The sequence below is a fragment of the Ambystoma mexicanum genome, chromosome 14 (genome assembly GCF_040938575.1).
Source record: "Ambystoma mexicanum isolate Mex_15411 chromosome 14, UKY_AmexF1_1, whole genome shotgun sequence".
Classification (NCBI taxonomy): Eukaryota; Metazoa; Chordata; class Amphibia; order Caudata; family Ambystomatidae; genus Ambystoma; species Ambystoma mexicanum.
This window is the reverse complement of record NC_090940.1, coordinates 218,855,112-218,874,919: the sequence shown is the minus strand read 5'-3', so window position 1 is coordinate 218,874,919 and position 19,808 is coordinate 218,855,112. Positions and strand designations below refer to the sequence as shown.

The following is a 19,808-nucleotide window of genomic DNA, read 5'->3' as shown; positions in this document are numbered from 1 at the left end:
ACGGTGCTGTCCTTCGTATCCTTCCTAGCAGAGTCGGGTGTTCACGTTCTGTCATGCAGAACTTACCTTTCAGCTGTCTCCGCTTATCTTTCTATGGACCAATGTTCTTACTCTCTGGGTAATCCAGTGGTTAAGAGGCATTTTGCAGGCTTGGCACGCCCCTACCCTCCAATTCGTAGTCCACACCTGCCGTGGGATCTAAATGTAGTCCTGACGGTGTTGTGCCACAAGCCTTTTGAACCAATGGCCACGGTGGACCTCAAGTACCTATCCTGGAAAGTGTCCTTTTTGGTCGCCGTTACGTCAGCGAGGCGGGTGAGTGAGCTCCAGGCCTTGTCGGTGGAGCATCCCTTTTTGGTCTTTCACAAGGATAAGGTAGTCCTACGGACAAATCCTGCTTTCCTGCCGAAGGTGGTAACTGAATTCCATCTGAATCACTCGATCTCCCTGCTGGTCTTTTTTCCGAACCCTACCTCAGAGGCAGAAAGGGTTCTGCATTGTCTTGATGTCAGAAGGGCTCTTAAGTTCTATCTGGACAGAACTTCCAAGCTTAGGAGTTATTCTCAATTGTTTATGACTTTTGGTAACCCTCAGGGTAAGCAGGCGTCTAAGGCGACTATTTCTCGGTGGATCGCCGCCTGCATTACGGAGTCTTTCCCCGTCCAAGGGCTGAAACCTCCTAAGGGTATTCATGCACACCTGGTGCGGGGCAAGGCAGCCGCGGTTGCTTTTCAGAAATATGTCCCCTGGGAGTCCATCGCTAGGGCAGCTACTTGGGCCTCCCCATCTGCTTTTTGTAAGCATTATTGTCTTGACATGAGCTCAAGAGCTGATGCTCAGTTTGGTCAGGCTGTGCTGAAGAACCTTTTTCAGTAAGGGGTATTTTCATCCACCCGTAGTTCCTGTTAGGAGTGCTTGGGAATCTCCCATAAGTATGGAGGAAAGGGGACGGGACGTAGGAGTATAACCAGGTTACTCACCGTAGTGACCACCTTACTCCTAGTCCATAGTCCCCTTTCCTCCCTAGGCCCGCCCGCCGTCCCCTCTAATAAGGTTCCTCGGTTATTGCTAATAGGTCTCTGACCTGGCGATAGAAAAGGACTGATGGGCGATGCGGAGCCAAGGTGGGCGGGGTTACGGCCGCGTGCCGGGCCCCGCGCAAGAAAGAGAGGAAGGACACATTTTTGAAAACAATTTTTTTTATGCTTTTTACAAAGTGCTCCGGTTCCGTCCCCACAGGACGGAGAGATGTCCCATAAGTTTGGAGGAAAGGTACCTATGGACTAGGAGTAAGATGGTCACTACGGTGAGTAACCTGGTTAGTCTTAGCCAGGAGAGATGTAGTGATCAAAGTATTATTGAAGTTCAAGTTATTGAAGATGCTACCTTCGTGAATCCAAAGGAGGTGCCTAAGGTCCATGCCCAGCAAGAGAAATGTGTTCACTTTAAAACATTGGGGGACAGAACACAAGTCTGTCAAAGAAAATGGAGGGAAAATAGGAATCCGAGTCATGAACCCCCTAAGAACTGCAATGTACAAGACCACGACCAACAGAAGGCCAAACACCTCAGTGCGATCACCAAGGAAAGCTCGGGATCGAAATATCACCACAACGTCTTTAATGAGACTTCTAGACTTTCATTAGAAAGAGTACTAGTCATTAAAGACAACTTGATCCTGAATAGAGCTAACTTATTGCGCCTTTTTCATAGCATCCCTGCGCTAACCATAAGGAAGCCTGTTTGGACAAAATCGTTATGTATTTATCCTCTTTTAAGAAGGACATCCTCTTAACGGAAAGGGAAAATTTGCCATCTATGAGCTTTTCCCTTTCTGACTATGACATTCCGAAAGTAGAGGAGCTAGGGACCTATAAGTTTGAGCAAGATGGACTACGTCACGTGGATAAATGCCAGAAGGCTAACACACATAAACGGGGGCCGTCGACGTATGAAAGCCACTCACCAATGATGGAGCCATTGCCCCGAAAAACATCGGTCGATAGGACTAGTAGTGGAAAACAATTGGAAGCCTACAGATATCAATGAGTCGCCTGACGTTCGATGGTTCGACTTGGAAGATGATTGGGTCTGGCTGGCGGGCGCCTTGGCTAATGGTAGTGCCCTGGCATAGCGCCTCTGGGAAAATGTTGGTTCAGTGAGTGCTCCACTGGAGTGCCTTACGCGCCTCTTCTGTTGGAATACAAGAGGCTTCACCCACCTCTTTGGTGAGGGATCTATAAATCTACAGGACTTTGACCTCATCTGTCTTCAAGAGACATTGCTGCGGTCCCCTCCCGTCTTGGACAGGTTTACCATACATTTTAATACAGCGGTTCAGTTGTGAGGGAAACATCCAATATGGAAGTGACGTCTGGGAGAAACAGGTTGAGGGTTCATCCAGCATCTACTTCAGTGGCAGGGGCAGTCCCAAGGGAAAATGAGCCGGTTGGGGAGACCTCTTGTTTCAAAGCCTTCAACACAGTTGGAACATATCTGCAAAAGCCCAGCTTCTCTAGACGCCACACCTATGACGTTGAGGTGGCAAGGAGGAAAAAAGAACAAATAAAACAGGTTAAAGCTAATCTTCAAAGTAACACGCATGAGTCTTTGGAAAATATAAGGCGACTGAAACAAAGCTTTACAAAATTGGGTAAAAAAAACATACATTTTGGATGCTACATCAGGACGTCGAAAAAATTATGAGCTTATTTGCCACCAAGAACACGGCAGAGATGTGGAGAATCCTAAACGCTCTCTATGCGCCCCAGGAGTCTCTGAGCCTACATCCGATCACGGAGCAACCAAGACGGAGTCTTGGAGCAAGCACATCACATCTTTGCATGCGTTGCCTAATAACAGTCAAATGAGTGTGGAAGAGCCTAGGGAAGGGCCATGAACGTTTCCATCTGAAAAGAATGACATATTAGACCTGATCCAGAAGGCAAGTAAATCCAGGGCCGCCGGCCCTGTTAGGCAGAAACCTGTGCAGTTCCCTTTGGGAACACTGCAAAAGATTTAGGACTACAGGTGTTAGCAGTAAACCCACTTGGTAGCAGTCTGTAGCACCCAGATTTACCTGGTAGCTGTGGCTGAGCAGTCAGACTTCCCTCAAGAAGAGTTAGGCAGTATGCAAAGTATACACAATAGGCACTCAGATACAATAGCACAAGCAAACACTGACCAGAGCTTGGGTATCAAAGTATATAATTATTTATTTAAACACACACTGTTTGAAACACTCCAGCACTCTTATTTGTAAAACACTCTAAACACAGTTACTATTATGATATATACAACCCTTATTCCTTATCAGACAAGTCTTAGTTAACACCACTTATTTCCAGACAGAGGTGAGCGCTTAACTATAGATGGCACTCCAATAAGTTCATGAAAAAGGGAGGGAAAAAGGCAGAATATGTGAAGATACACCACTCTAAGATTTAGGAACACTTTTAGCAAGGCAGAAGAGCAAAAGTCACTGGTAAGCCAAAGTTCTAAGTTAGATGATTTAGGTAGTGTTATGATGCACATTCGAATTTCCACTAACATTCATTCTAGATAGGTAGCGAACATACCACTCTAACATGGCCGCCATATTTGGTTGACTTAGCAAAGGTATTATCACCATGGGGTTCCCATGGTAACCTTTAAACAACACTAGCTATTTAGGGAGACGCGCGTTTCTGCGGTTTCACCGTGTATGGAGACGAGTTTGTATACAGCACTAGGTAAGCTTGTGCCTACAGCCGTAAGGATGATAACTAGAGTAGACCTAGAGTACCACCTAATGGATACATATATTTACAGATTGTTGTTTCGAGAATTGTTCGTGTCAGAGGAAATACTGCGATCTCTGCTAGCGAACGCGCAGCCATTTTTGGAGGCTTTATTTTGTTACAGGGAGACCAGGTCAGTGTAAATATTGGTTCCCTAGCATTATGTCTAAGTGATGTGACTCTGGGTAATGACTAAATGACATTTCTGTTTTCTCTCCATTGGTATGGTTATACGCTTAATTTCTCAACATTCCAATTTTCCGTACGTATATTTAATATTTTATCTGGTTTGTGCACTGATGGGCATGAAATGGTGGCACTTTTTATTGGTGATGCATATTTTCGTTTCTTTTATACGTGGGATTAATGCTCTGGAAATGTGGTATTTATTGACTGCTATGTTTTGCACATTCGTGCATACTTGCCAACCATGACTATGGACTTGATATTGCTTGTTTGATAATTCTTTTTGGTGTTTTCGTGACTTTAACTTGTGTGACTTATGATTATATACAGGCCCTGATGAAGGATCTAGTCCGAAATGCATTGGCCTATCCCAGAAAGCATTTGCATTAAGAAGAAATATTAATTGATGACATTTGTTTGTTTTTTTGTTCGAATAAACAGTATATATATAATATAAGCATTTTGCATCAGATTGTGAGTACTAGTGAGATGGTTTTTTGACTCACTGAAAATAAGCCACTTTGCAGTGGACATAGGAGTGCAGCCCGCACCGCTGGCCTCACGGCCAAGGTCTTTGAACATTGTCATTTTTCAGTGCTATTCCACGGAGGCACTATCTACAGCGGGTTTGCACCCTGAACTTCAAGAATTTTTTCTGAATTATTAAAAGAGATATCACGAAAAATCGGTTGTGCGGACTCACTTTAATCACTAATCAGAATTGTATCTAGCCTCGATCGATTTAGCTCAGGCGTTTGACACCATCGATCGACAACTCCTCTGGGCGAAGTTAAAATCTTGGTTGCCCCGAGAACATAAGAGAGGCGCTGAAGCTGCTTCATGATGATACTTCTTTGTCTGTGAGGCTTGACCGAAAGGGAAATCTGACTGATCCAATTCAAACATTTAATGGGCTAAAACAAGGCTGCCCCTTTGCGCCAGCTATTTTCATCTTGTTTATCTCCGACGTGAACAAAGCTCTCGAGTCAAATAGAAGCTCCCCGCTTAGCAGGTGTGGCGATCAGTCAGCTATTGTACGCCGACTTTTTGATCCTTTTGGATCAAAGTAGGTCTTCAGAGACAATTGGATGCCAACGGTCTAAAAATCAATGTACAAAAATCCGGAATCCTTATCTTTGGCCGCAAAAAAGGGAAAAAGGTGTCTAAAACAAAACCCTGGTATATTAAGGGTGAACAAATCTTGGAGGTGGCATTTCTAACCTACCTGGGCATATGTTTGAATGACAGTGCGGCAGATGCACAGAGGGAAGTAATACTGCAGAGCAAAGCCAAGAACCTAGCTGCACAGGCAAGAGTGATCCTGATGAGATTCTGCAAATTCTCCCTGACCCCAATAATTGACTTTTATCGCCTAAAGTGATGGCCATTTTGACGTATGGGGCAGAAGCTTCCTTTACATTGCCTGCCGGGGTCTGGCCTCAATTAGAAGGCATCTTTTGGAGAAGAGTTTTATCTTTGCCCAACTGTGCGCCCATTCAAATGGCCTAGTTGGGTTTGACTTCACTGTACGTCATTACAGTGTGGAAAACTTTGTCATTCTTTTGAAAATGTGGCGGGGAAAATATGGAAGGCGGTTTCGCAGCCATAGGAAAGGCAATGTCCGGTAACACGGACTCACTTTTGCAGACCAGGAGATCGGCTTGCCTTGCAATTCTGACGCATCTAAATGAGTCTGAATCGAGCCTGTGGTGCAATCCAGGAAAGGTGAAGAGTAAATTGAATAACTTAGATTGGATTGGTTCCTTGGAGCAAAGGAGCAACTCTAAGTTATATGGCCAAAATTTTCCGGACATAAGAGCCGGGGGATCGGTGCCCACCTATCTTTCTAAATTGTGGTGCAAATATAGACATAGCCAATTCCTGCGCTTCAGACTAAACTTGTTTCCGACTAAAGAACTTACTGAAGTACGAAAGGCGAAATAGCAATGGAACTATCAATGCAGAATGTCCAAATGTAAGAAGGAATCCTTCTATCATCTGATGCTGTTATGTCCTGGGATAAAAGATGTAAGGTCAAAATGGTTAGGAACATATGTCAATCAGTCCTCATCTCTAACGGCGAAAGACTGGTGGACAAAGTTAATGTTGGGCGAACATGTGTCTGTAACTTTGGAATTATTAGCTTTCTTGGAAGAAGTGTTTACGGTCATTGACAACTGAGAGAAATTGAACGAGAACTTTAAAGGTGCCCAGGGCGCTTTGAAGCAGACTGTGTTCTATGGTGCAGGGCAACCCTGATCTGAGAAAAAAGGGTTTTACCCCGGGCGATAAGATGAGGTATACTATACAATGTCAGAACCAACGTCAACTTCTTTTAGCTTTTGTTAATCTTTCTATCCTCTTTTTTTACTTTGTATATCATGTTTCGTTTTAAGTCATAATTTTCAATTTATTTGAGCATAAAAGCTAAAAGATTTGTATTTTTAAACCAAATGCTAATAAAAAAATGTTTTTAAAAAGTTTCGAGCACAGTACTTATTTCAAAGTTCAAAGATATCTCTTGCATCCAGTTCTCCACCTGCCGTGATCAAACCTCGTTTTTTCAGTTCCTCAGCCTTCCCGGGCTTCTCACAATTATTCACAATTTGCTACTTCATTCATGTTTTCCTTTTCACGTTGCCTTTCAATTTAAATCGTACGTTCATTCACAGCACAGTCTTCCGACAATGCAAGCGTACCTCGCAGGCACCACTGATACAGTATCTTCAACCTCAAGAACAGTCTTTAATAAAGGTTTGTTTCTTTACTTCAGACTTCTTTTTTGTCAAAATATTTTTACTGAAACATCGTTCAAACATGAAATTCATCGTGTAACATATCATAGAAGAGCGACCATAACAGATAATCAATGCTTCAACATTTCATTTTCATTGTTACAATTCATCCGTTATATATAACTTCATCATTATAACGCTCACAGAGGAAGGGTTGACTAAACATAAAAAAAGGGAATCCCACAGTACCCATGAATGCAGGCTAGAGTTTTAACCTCTATAGAATTGAATGCCACATAAGTTCCGCATGTGCGGTGTTAAGTGTCCATATCCCATGTTTGTCATGATTTCAGAAAATGTTACTTCATACTTCTAAGCAATTGCAAAACCTTCAACCTGTGTTGTGCACGGCCCGGCTTCTTCCATCACTCACCGGCTGTGTGGTCGAAGTCTTCACCCTCCTCGCCTGCCACCTGTAGACTCCACGATCCTCCCTCATTTGGTTCTCGCATGGGAGGGGAGCGTGCTGCTTCCCCCAGCACCTAGCAGGACGCTACCCTTCTCTCTCCTTCCCTGACCAGTAGAAACACTCAGCGGTCACAGGACAATGCGTGCGTCCAGCTGATCTCCATACAACTCAGCATACCTGGTGATGAGCTCTCTCAATCTCCCGCGTGTCACGGCCCTGCTTTAGTTGCTCCAGAGAAAGTCCTCTGCCTGTTCTCCAGCCTCACTCTGGAAGAACTGCTCCTTCTCGTGCATCGCCTGGCTCAGAGTGTGTCTCGGTGTTCCAGCTTTTAACCACATGGGGAGAGCTAATAGGTATCAGGTGTTTGTAATTAAGATCAAGTGCCTGTCCCTGCCTGGTCTTATTAGTGGGGCATGTCCAATGTATTGTATTTATCCCCTTACTTGTTCCCACCGCCTCCCCCAGCACTATCTGAAATGTCGTCAGGCCTAGTATGATAGTCGCTTGTTTTGTTCATCCCCTCCCTTTCTGCACCCCTCTCCCTCACCTTTTGTTTTTCTCCAGCTGTACCAGAAATTTCATCAGGCCTAGTACGGTAGGCGCCTGTCTGTTTCCATTTACTTCCCACTACTATCTGAAATGTCGTCAGGCCCAGTATGATAGTTAATTTCACATCCTTACTGTTCATGGCCTATAAGAATGTCATTGTATTTTCCCTTGTTCCCTCCCTTGCCTTAAATCGCTTTGAAACACATTGTGTATAGGCGCTATATAAATAAACTATCATATCATATCATGGGTGGCACTCCTTTCAGCCTCAGATCTCCTCTTCCTTGGCTCAATGTTTGTGTAGAAAAGGGGGGGGGAATCAAGGAAGTTGGAATATCCTATAAAATAGGATGGGACGGGTATTTGGAAAAGGGGATACCATGTCTCACCATCAGGCATTCCTCCCCCACTCCCGAGGACCCCTCACCCAGGTGATCCTCCTACACTTGTCCACCCCCAGGGTATGCATCCAAAGGTGATGGACGTACCCTGCCTACTCGAGTAAGGGATCCCCGGGGTCTAGACAGTGAAACACCCTCTGGTTTTTCACAGTTTCCACTCAAGGAATATACAGCTGAATACTTCGGAGATGTTTCTCTAAAGATGGTAGGTGTAGGGGAGCTGGGTGGTACATTAGCGACCTCAACATGGCGGGAGGTGGCCTTAGAAGCCAGAGAGTATGTCTATGGGTTTGGCAATGGAAATATAGGGTAGAAGGGGGTGCTCAGATGGATCAAAACCAGAACAAACAAGCAATGAACAGGACAAATATAGAACTTTCCGAGTAAACACTTTGAATTCCATATTTTGCACTTCTTAGTGTGCAAAACGGAAGACTGCAGAACATCCTCCTGTTCTGTCCCATACCAATAAAAGATCCTCCCAGTTTCAGACAAAAACTCAAGCCCTAGCTTTTCTCATAAGCCTAAATATGCCACAACTAAAATCTTAAAGCAGAGCAACTTCAATCCCCTCCCTGCCAAAGTTGTACACACAAGGACTTCTGCATTGTGCACTGTACAAATAGCTAATATTGATAAATGAAGAGATACCAGGAGTGGTGAAAATATTGTTGTGCCCAGGCCTAGGGCAGCAGATTGCTAGAGGACTGACATTTTATTGCAGTTTATTTTCAATGTACTGGTTGTCATTTCTTAAATATAAAGTCAATCGTGTTTCTCCAAGTCTGGCTGATCCACAAAACTGTCACTAAAGTCACTAATTGTGAGCTGTTAGCAGTCGTTCAACTCTGATAGTTAAAGTTTTCGATGGCCAAACTTATATATATGCTTGATATTTGCAAAAGCTTTATTGTTAGGGTGATTTGTTAAAAAAATGTAAAAAAGGAAACATACCAAACCCAGCATGCTTTAGGTATTTAGTGATTCAGTCCTACAACTCTCAGACATATATGACAGATATAAAGCTCTTTGATCATTCTTATTTTCCCAAATTGCTCCTTAATATGCAAAACAACCAATACCACATTGGTTTTATTGGTGCCACTTCACATTACCTTTGGAGTTCTTTCTAATCCATACACACATACACTGTGTTAAGCAATCACTTTTATATTCAGATACACATGTATTTTTTAAACCACTGCAAAATGCGGGGTTTCCCTCCAGAAACATAAAGGTTAAAAATGTTGCATCATGTTACAACATTAAACGCATGCCTATGCTTAAGTCAAGCACAGAGTTCCCACATGTGGCACTAAAATGATGTTTAGAAGCAAGCACTAATTTCCCTCCCGGCCCCACATTTCAGAGGTATGTGGCCGCTTAAAAGGTGCAAGCATGAAATAGATCATAGTGAAGTTAAAATTGTGAAGAGTAAATCTGAATGTGCAAGTGCCTCAAGAAACCTGTGAATGGATACCCAAAGCCATAGAAGGGTGAGAACAAAAACTGTGTGCCAAAGGTACACACTGTTTCATAGGTTTAAAGGTCTCTCATAAAGATATCCATTCAACCATCTTCACAGAAGATGCTTAGTTCTAAGCAAGCAAATGGCATCCCGACTTGGTTTATCATACACCTTTGATGACATTCTGCTGCACTCTTAGTACTACCAGGAGAACCAACTGCAAAATATGTCATACAATGCATAACTGTGATGCGTATAAATCATGTTTATATTAACAATATTTTAAATACAAGATAGGACTTTTACTGTGAAACAGTACTCCAAACGACAGCAGGACATCTATATCTATACCCACACATCTCAAAATGCTCCTAAGTATTTTACAGTCCAACCAACTCTACAGAGTTAACAAACATTTTAAATTACCATAAACACAAGCTGGCAAGACCCATAGCCTAAACCACACCTACAAAGGTAATAGTGTGCTGGCTTGCCTGATTCATTGCTCAATTTTACTCTTGGAGTGTTGGGTATTTTGAGCAATTGCACAAACAGCAATGATGTAAACAGTATGTACCACTTTAATTGTTATAAAAGGTGCCTGCATTGTGCAGCTACGAGGAGTGCTTTTGCTTCCCACGCATGAATGTTCGGGGTTGCCCTTATCCAATACTCCACTGTGAGAATGCACCATCAAAGATTCCAAGAACCTTCTTAAACTGTCTTTATTCTACTGAGGTGTTTATGCCCAGGCAGAGTCTACAATTTTCAATTGTGATTTTGCCATATTTTAATGGCGTTCCAGGCTAAGGGATTGGAGGTACATCGGCTGCAGCAGGTAACTTGACTTATTTCCATTTTGCACCCTGCTAACACCAGAGCTGTAACCATGAGAAGGAGCTTGAGTTATTTGTATTCAACATTTTGATAAGATGTGCATGTATCACTTGCATATATTTCATATGTAAACTTTATCATTCATCAAGGCCGGATGTAGAAATTTAGTTATTTTGCATTCATATTACAGACCGTACTAGGTGCTTCTCATAGAGTGACAGCATACAATTTGTGAGAAAAACGAGATATTAGCATTGAAACCAAAATTCCTCATTCCAACCTTCACTTTTGCCCAGTTGGCAGACAATTCATTTTCTTATCACTTCCTCTAAAAGATTATTTTTGGACAATTAGCGCTAACTATTACCTCTAGTGCACTCAGCTGTAGAACACGCTGCCTTTTCCAAATCTTGGGTAGCAGAAATCTGAAAAAACTCTTTCAATTAACATAACATAGAAGATGACAGGCTTAAATCAATGGAGTGGAAGCAATAACTTTTAATTCTCAGCAAATTTAAAAATATCCTTATAATGTTATGACGCCAAAATGAGGGTGAAGGGCTGTAGTTTGTTCAACTCGGACAGAGTTTGTTGAAGGGGGGGAATCTGGTGAAGGTGCAGAGTTTGGCAGAGGTGGAGTAAAGCTGGGGGGGTGCGCATGTACTCATTTGGGCATAGCGCAGCAGAACGTCTAAATACGCCACTGAGCAATGCACAGTGGGTTTAAGCCAGGTATACCAAAGTAAAGGGAAATAGATTTTTTTCGTTGACATGCTCAATAGCAAGGTGTGATGGCTTGATATTAGAAAAAAAAAAATATGTACTGGTACCAGGAACATTTTTAACCACTTAATTAGCAGAATATTCTCCGATGTGAAGTGTTTATAAGCCAATCACTTCACAGTTTAAAATTAAGGGCTTCATTATGAGTTTGGCTCTGTTGCCAAAAATGGTGATAAGGCTGTGGTAAGAGAGTTACCACTTCATTACTGCTGTATTACCGCAGTTCCGAACTATGGGTTTGGAGGTGAGGCGGAGGAAAAACCTCCAGCAAAAGGCTGGTCGGTAATTCCGTCACCTTATTGCAAAAAAAGGCAATTTCAATGGAATTACCGACCAGCAGAATTATCGCCGCTAGTAATTCCACTGAATTCTGACATACCACGACTTGTAATATAGCCATAATTTCGCCTGACAAAGTGGCGGTAACGGTACATTCGTTTGGTGGTATCTCAGTGGATTTACAGCTGAGATACCACCAGACTCATAATGAGGCCAAGTCTTCCGGCAGTAGTGAGTGCATATGTATAGGAATAGATGCAAAGGGGTTTCCATGATAATCCAGGAGATCCCTTCAAACTGTACTATTCTATGTATGATAATGTGATTTTGGTGACATGAATGCTGGATACAATTGTGTAGATATAACAATTGGGAATTATGTTGAACTGGGTATGCTTGTCACTCAGTGGGACACAGATAAAACTAAAAGTACTAAAAGTACTCATAAGGGGACATTTCTGTGTAAAAATACATTGTGATGAAACCACATTGTTTGGCCCTCTTTCGCTGGCAACAAGGGGCCTTTGGGGAATGGGGATGCCCACCAGCTATGTGAGGAGCTAACTGAAGATTATACATGGTTCCCCAGACCTCCTACACACTACCCAGGCCATCGTGTATATTAATAATAAAACCAATAGTCACCCAGCCCATCTATTTAAAGGTTGGATTTGAGCCCCCCAGGAGAAATCATCAGAGCTTACCTTGACCTACAGTTCCTTCCAATTAGAACAGGCTTACCTCAAAACTGCATTTCAGTGCAGCTATCAGAAAAACCTCCCTCATCCAATGACAGGACAAGTGCAGTGGTCTGCACATTTGACATGTATGCTTAAATCCCTTTGGAAAGCTGGAGACTGTGGCACCCACGCAGTAAATGAATGCAAAGGCAAACTCAACCACTTTTGCTAGTGCCATGACCACTCCCAGAGTGACTCACCATTTCAAACCCCCATCTAATGGAGTCTGTGGAGTGGTGCAGGTAGATGTGAATAGTTTGAGCATAGATTGAGCGACAGAGTCGTACAGCCAACCGAGTGTCAGTGTCTGATTATAAAATTGCTGTCAGCCATTTTAAACCCTTGTCCGCTGTGCACAAAAGCCTAAGTTAATTCATTTAGATAAGGAGAGAATTGGAGTACACTCAGCTAGCGCAGCAAAGTGGGAAAGCTCAAACAGCTAAGATAACTAACAGAATTGAGCCAAACCCAATCACAGGGTTAGCAGATGAGAATCAAGGTGTACCTATCAGGAGCCTTGACATGTTCTCAAACTAATCAAGAATAATATAAAAACCTGGGTTACTGACCTGTAGGCAAAAGGAAGTCAGAGTGAGCAGATGGAGATACTAGAACCAGAGAAGGAGAGCAAGAGGGAAGACCGCTTAGGGCTCTATTTCAGGAACTGGCAGAGCTCAGATTGAGGGGAATGAGGAAAGCTGCAAGCCTGCTGAGGCCAATAACTCAGACACTAGCCGAGACTAAGAAAGGATGAAAGAACAAGCCTACTGAGGGCTTTATCTGAGATCTCTGTAAGGAGCCAGAAACCAAGAAAAAGAGCTTGTTGAAGGCTGATGGCTTCGGCCCAGGAGAGTGATTCATAGACGGTGGTTTAGAATATTGAAGCCTTAAAAGCCCCAAGCAAGGGAGAAGAAATACCTCCTGGTAGGAGTGTATCAATGTATCGCTACTAGTCCAGGAGGACAACCCACAGCTAGAGAGTGAGCCTATCCACAACAGGGGTAGATAACTTGTCATCCTCCATATGTTTTGCGCTACACCTCCCATTAGCCCTGGCTAGCAAAGTCAGTGTTGAAGGATTATGGGAGTTGTAGTCCAAAGCATCTGGGGGATGATAGGTTGAATACTTCTGATGCCAAGGTGGCAGACTTAGCAAGAGGGAAGAAACACTTACTGGTAGGAGTTGGTGAAGAAGTGAGCTGGTCGTTCTATCCCCGGTATTTGTGCAAAAACGGAATCTGACAAGGCCAGAAGGACAGACAGTGTTTATAACTTTATTTAGATTAACCCATTTGGAGATCGTTAATTAATAGTTTATTCCTTACGCAGACAGTCTTGAACCACAGGCGATAGCAACACATTTCTGTTAAGTTCCTACATGTTGAGTTATCCATCCTAACACTTTCAGTCAGCTATCTTTTTAAAGTTTTAGTCAAACCCCTATGCCCTATAGGAGTTGACCCTACCTGTTGTTTCTAAATAAAGGTGACCAACTTCCTTACTGGCTTGTGATTTATATTGATCCTTTATCACAACAGGCACAAAACATTTGACTTGTGCAAATGCACAATGTGCATGTTGCATTTTATTTGAGGTATTTCTTGAGCATAGCAAGGCTTGTACTCCATACATTGTGAGTCGAAACAGCGTGTATAAAGAACGTGAGTGCGTTAATGCATATTGATGTAGAACCGCTGACTATTGCTATGCTATGCATAGAGGAGGATCTTCTGCCACCTTCATTACTGTTACCATCACAACCATATGCTCTTGCAGAATTGACAGCATGATTCTACACGAAGGAGGAGCAGCTCAAGGGAGTAACACAATTGATGCATCTATCTCAGGTGGCATGATGATATGGGAGGTGTAGTTTTTAAGACATTCCCCCATTTATATTTAGAGACAAGTTACTCCGTGAAATGCCAATTGTTGCCAGCATGCTGCTGGTTAGCAGAAGAGGTCATCAGTGCACATGTATGTAGGTACCCGTCACTTAACCCTTGCTGTACCATTGATTCTTTTTGCATCATCATGTGGTGTATCTTAAGCAATGAGGCTATTTTTGGTGAATGTGCCTTTATGCCACATTAACACTACTCACACATATCTCTGAAGGGTTGATTGACATCTTCTGATATTTCCTCTTAATAATGAAGGCATTTGATGATTGCTATGTTGTGTCTGATGCAATGTGCATGCATAGTGACACAGGGGAAGTGGGGACTCCAGTGTAATGCACGTGAAGGTACACTAGATAACATTGTTCTTTCAGCATGAACGATGCATGCTCCATGGCATTCTAAGTTTTAATGTTCTTTATTTGGACGGTTTCTGCATTCTTTGCCATTACCTATTCTCATCACAGATTACTACATTGGGCATTGAAGATGGACAGATTCCCTCTGTGCTCTAGTCACTTGCAGGGTATTGTGAAATATGATTTTGAAGACAGTGACAGTAAAACAAGGGGTTTTAGTGTACGGTTGCCTGCTGACATGCAGCTGCCTTACCACGAATCAACCCCTTTATACCTTACTCGTACGCTGCTGATGCCAAGTGGTTTGCTGTCACTCCTCCGCTGTCTGTTTGCATCTAACTCTCTATTAATTGCAGTGCTAATGCCATATTGTTTCCTTGCAAAATGAAGAATATCATCACTTTTTTTGAGGGTAAACATTTTAATTTGAAAGTTAGTAGCCTTGCATAAAAATTTCCTTGCCGCCGAAATTCTCCATATACACACAGCACGCCATTTCTTATTCGCAGAGAGTCAATCCTCAATAGCCAGTGGCAAGTACACATTTTTAAGCCTATGAGAATATTTGAGTTGCTTTTTTGCTTTACAATTTTCGTGTTTGTCATTCTCCCTGTGCGTTGTCATTTTGGAATATTTCTTTTGTCTAAGGTTTGCTTGGCATATGTTTCTGCACGAGCATTAGTAAAGTTTATTAATAAGAAATCTCTATAAAATTCTTCGTGCTTGATATAAAGTTAACCTGTGTGTAAGGCATCTAAAGGGACAGTAAATGTTGATCACATCCATCAGAAGTACTGAATAAGTAACGATACTGCTTTATAGTCCTGTTTCTGAAAAGTTTGAGTTCTTGAAAATGCAACAGTCATGGCTTGAGCTTGACTTGGTTAAGTTAGCGTCTCAAGTAGAACGCTTTGCATCGCATATCATTTTGACTTTTGATGTATTCTTGCTTTTCACTTTTGTACATATGTGGTTTGATGAGTAGTGTTTATACTGAGCTGTTTGTGCAGGTGCAGTCATGGTTAACTATGACTTTATATATTTGCTGTATTTGGGGTGTGGGGGGGGTCACCATCATTGCTTGGTGGTCACGCAGTACCATAACAAAACTGCTCATATTTCTCTGATACTGCCTTTGTGGATTTGATGAAATGCCTTACTGAGAGACTGGGTACGTTTGGTATGTGATATTGCCCCTTGCTCATTAGGGGTTAAAGGTGTGATGTGTTCTTCTGCCTCTTCAAGTGCTGTGAACTGTACGTTTTGCTGGTGAATCATGTATGTCTGCCATTGCTCTTTCTGATTAACCTTTCTATTTTTTCACTTCTATTTCTACTTTCCAATAGTCAATCTTTCATCTTGGCTTTTCTGTGTATGAACACTGACTCATTGCACAAGTTATTTTATAAGTAGATTCTATGTACAGCGTTTTATCTTATTTCCCATGTAGCTCTGCCCGGCTTTCAGTTGCAATTCGGTTTGCAGCCTTCTTGTGTATGGCTCTTTTGAATGTAGTGACGGTTGTACCATGCCTCCAAGTTCCAGAGTACGTAGGCTATGTGCTTTTTTTGTTCAACACATAACTGATGATAGCCCAAAGGAATAATCTCTCAGACCATAGCCAAAAAGCTCAGCGGTACTCTTCTCTAAAAACATTTGAGACTGTGGTCAAGGCATGTATCTTTTTCTCTTGAGGCAGTGTGTTTCATGCTGCATAGCACAAGGGTGCTACACCAACTTGATATGCAGCCGACACAGTGCTTCATACGACTCAAAGCATCAAGGCAATTAATGATGTACGAGACTTGTGGCTACTGTGCTTCAGATGTTCTATATTAGCTCTTTGGTCCTAAAGAGCACAAAGTAAATCCCAATTAGCAATCACTAGCATACGTTTGTGCCTGCTTCAACCTATTCCTGGGCAGGCATTGAAGAGCCAAGGGAAATGAAAAAGCCTCTGCGTTGTGAGATTCTGTTAGCCTTGGTATGTGAACCAGACAGGGTGGCCATTAAGTACTTTATGCCCACAACCGGCCCGATTCCCCCCCCGCCCCAGACATAACTGAAAAAAGTGCAGGAACAAGAGACTGTACAAACCTTGGAGGAGTGTCTAGAATTAGCCACATGAGCATTGAGTGTTATCCCAGAATCAAGCCCCTGGCAGGCCATGTAAAATGCTCAGAATCAGAAATTCCTACCGGGATCGTAGTTACCACCAGAGTAATGGCCTTTTTGGCAATCCTAGCGTGAAAAAACATTGGCATTGATTTGCCCATCAAGAACATGTGACAGGATTTCATTGGATGTGAAAAAAGGACCTAGTCACCTTTTTCTCGCTATCTGCAAAGTGCTGTAGGGCGGAGGGGCTGTAGAAATGAAGACAAACTTAACAGCGAAGCCTGTTCTTAACAGCCCCAGCTGAAAACAAATCAAAAGGACACAGATAGGCCAATAACGATGGGGTTTGCGTCAATGGATATGCAGATTGTGTTGGCCCGTATCAGAAACATTTCAGTGCAACACTGACATAAACTTAATTTGAGGCACAAATCGCAAAAAAGGACCTGTGAAGAAGCTGGTGGACCACAGGGAGAAGCCTTGCAACCCCGATATACAAAGCCCAAATGAACTTCAAGCAACTCAGACATCTGGAGGGAGCAAGATACGCCATATTAATGTAATTTATGTGTTTTTTGTTGGAGTTCACCATTATGTTGCTCTAATTTGTAATGACATTTCTGGCCCATTTACTTTGCACTTTTGTAATCTGTCGTTATTTTATCCTGTGGATTCCGACTTTTTCTCTTTGTAGACATGTGGTGTACTGCCACTATAGGTCAATGGCCCAACACAATAAACAGACATATTAGTGACAGAATCAAGGTACTATCTAAAGGCAATACCTAAGGCAATATGGACCAATGGAATGGGATTAGAAACTTCAATATTACTGTGCTGCTGGACTACACACCAATTGGATTTAAGCACTCTATTAACACACTTTCTGCCTATACTAAAGAAAATAACTTGAAAATGAACATTGGAAAGACCAAAGTCCTTATTGTTTGCCCCCGTTCCAGGACCAAGACAATCTTTACTTGGAAATTGGACGACACTGCTTGGGCGATAGTAGATAAGTATACCTATCTATACCTATGCCTAACTCGGGCTTCTGCTAAACAATCTTCTCACAGTAATTTTGTTGTGAATAAGGTTTTGAGGAAATGGATGGTTTTAAAGAAATATATAAACAGCAAGGGTGTATAGAATATAGAGCGACTAATGTCCATATATAAGACCAGCATTATACCAGGAATATTATATGGTGCTGATTCCCTTCTAGAATCTAGCATGAAATGGCTTGAGATCTTGGAATAAAAATTACTTCGCTCGATTATTGGTGTGCCATCTTCTGTACTGTGGAGGCGCTGAGGCTTGAGTTTGGGCTCCCCTCTCTTAGATCTATGTGGTTACTTCAGCAAGGCAAATTTATACTTTCTTTCCATTTACCTATGTTACACCGAAATCGCTTGTTGGGCCCGATAGCTAAACAATATCATAAGTCATCTCTCTGCCCTACCTTTTCCGAAGTTCAGGCCTCCAAATTGAAATATTTGTCTGACATAAGATCTGATCTCCTCCCCTGCTGCTGCCAGGGAAATGAAAAATAAGACAACTGTATGGGACATAAATGCAAGTCTCTGCTATCTGCATCGGAAAAATAATTATGCCATGTTTGCTAGTCAAGGGTTTTGTTATGATCAACCTCGCACTTATCTGGTCAAGGCATGCAGTATTCAATTAAAACATTTCATTACATATCTGAGATTTAACATTCTTCCGACAAGAGAGTATATTGGTGGTTGAACTGGGATACCTTATGAAGAAAGATATTGTCGTTTATGCAAATCATCTATAGAATCTCCTCAGCATATCCTTCCTGCCTGTGTGACTTTATATAAATCAAATGAAAAAGGATATGCTTCTCTGGTTCCAGAATGGATTTGATCATTACTGACCAATTTTGGACCTCAATATATTGTGCCGAATCCATTGTAATTACTGCCTCCGCCTTTTATATTTGGAATGAGGCTTTATCTGTAATATTATGGAGTGGAATGTTTCCTTTTAGGGAAATAATGTGTATTACTATTATGTAACGAAAATCATTTTAAAGTTACACCATGTATTATTGTCATTTTTAACTTTAATATCCATGATGTATTTTTCCATCTTTTTATCGTGACAAATTATTAACTTTTGTTATGCATATTCTGTGCTTAAAGGTTTGTATAAATTAACCAAATGCACAATAAACAAAACAAAAAAAGAAACTTCAATATAGCAAGAGGCAACTGAATGAGAAATAACATGGATCCGATGTGCTAAAACACAGAACAAGATTACCAGCAGGGGCATATAGAGAGATCAGATGAGATGAGTTGGGAGCAGCTTGTACTGTACTTGAGGATACTATTTGTGCATATTCGCTTTATTGCTAGAAGTGCCAGTTTCAGCATGAATAAAGAGAGAAATCTGTAATTGGAACAAGGACCCTGACTGGGCAGTGAACTGCAGATATTCTTTGCCACTTAAGAAGAGGCCAATCATCCAAATGCTGTACATGGAGCTATCGGAAAAGAAAACAATGGACCCTCATTTCTAGTTCACAGTCCTGCATTGCTGTGTTCATTAACAAATCCATCGACAAACTTTATCAGGAGACAATTTCCATTAAATTGCATGGCTAAAAAGATAAATTTTGTCATATCAGAACACCTATACAATGCATATTTAAATCAACCCAACACTACAGTAATCTACAAAAAATAGTCAGTCTCTATAAAATGAGTACCTATGCTTTTGCTTATCAATTTTTTAAAAAACAAATCACATCTTAAGCAGTTAAAAAACACCAATATAAAATGGACATCATATTCATAAATGTATTCCAAATGCATATGGCATTAGATAAGAAAAACTGCTACACAGAAGCAAATATGTACATCGAATAGAAGCAACAAGTGCAAAAAAGCAGATCTTAACATGTCAAAATTATTTTTCAGCACAAAGGGGCACAGATAAAGCCTTCTAGCTTTGTCAATCAATGGACAGAATAACAAAAAATAGAGCAGGGATTCCAGCTCACCAAATTTACAATAGCATCATATTTCATATAAGTCCTTAGCCAACCATCTACCCACTATTATCAGTAATGGGAGTGATAATACCCTAAAGTGAGTCATCAAACTATGGTCACTTTATCCATTGACAAATTAAACATATTCTGCCCCCCAGGATAAGATGCTATGGGCAAATATT

General features: G+C 41.8%; 1 protein-coding gene across 4 annotated transcripts in view; it reads left to right on the top strand.

The window, feature by feature from the left end:
• Positions 1-19,808, top strand: part of CDKL1 (cyclin dependent kinase like 1) — a 1,210,180-nt gene that overhangs the window by 887,716 nt on the left and 302,656 nt on the right. The window lies entirely within an intron of this gene.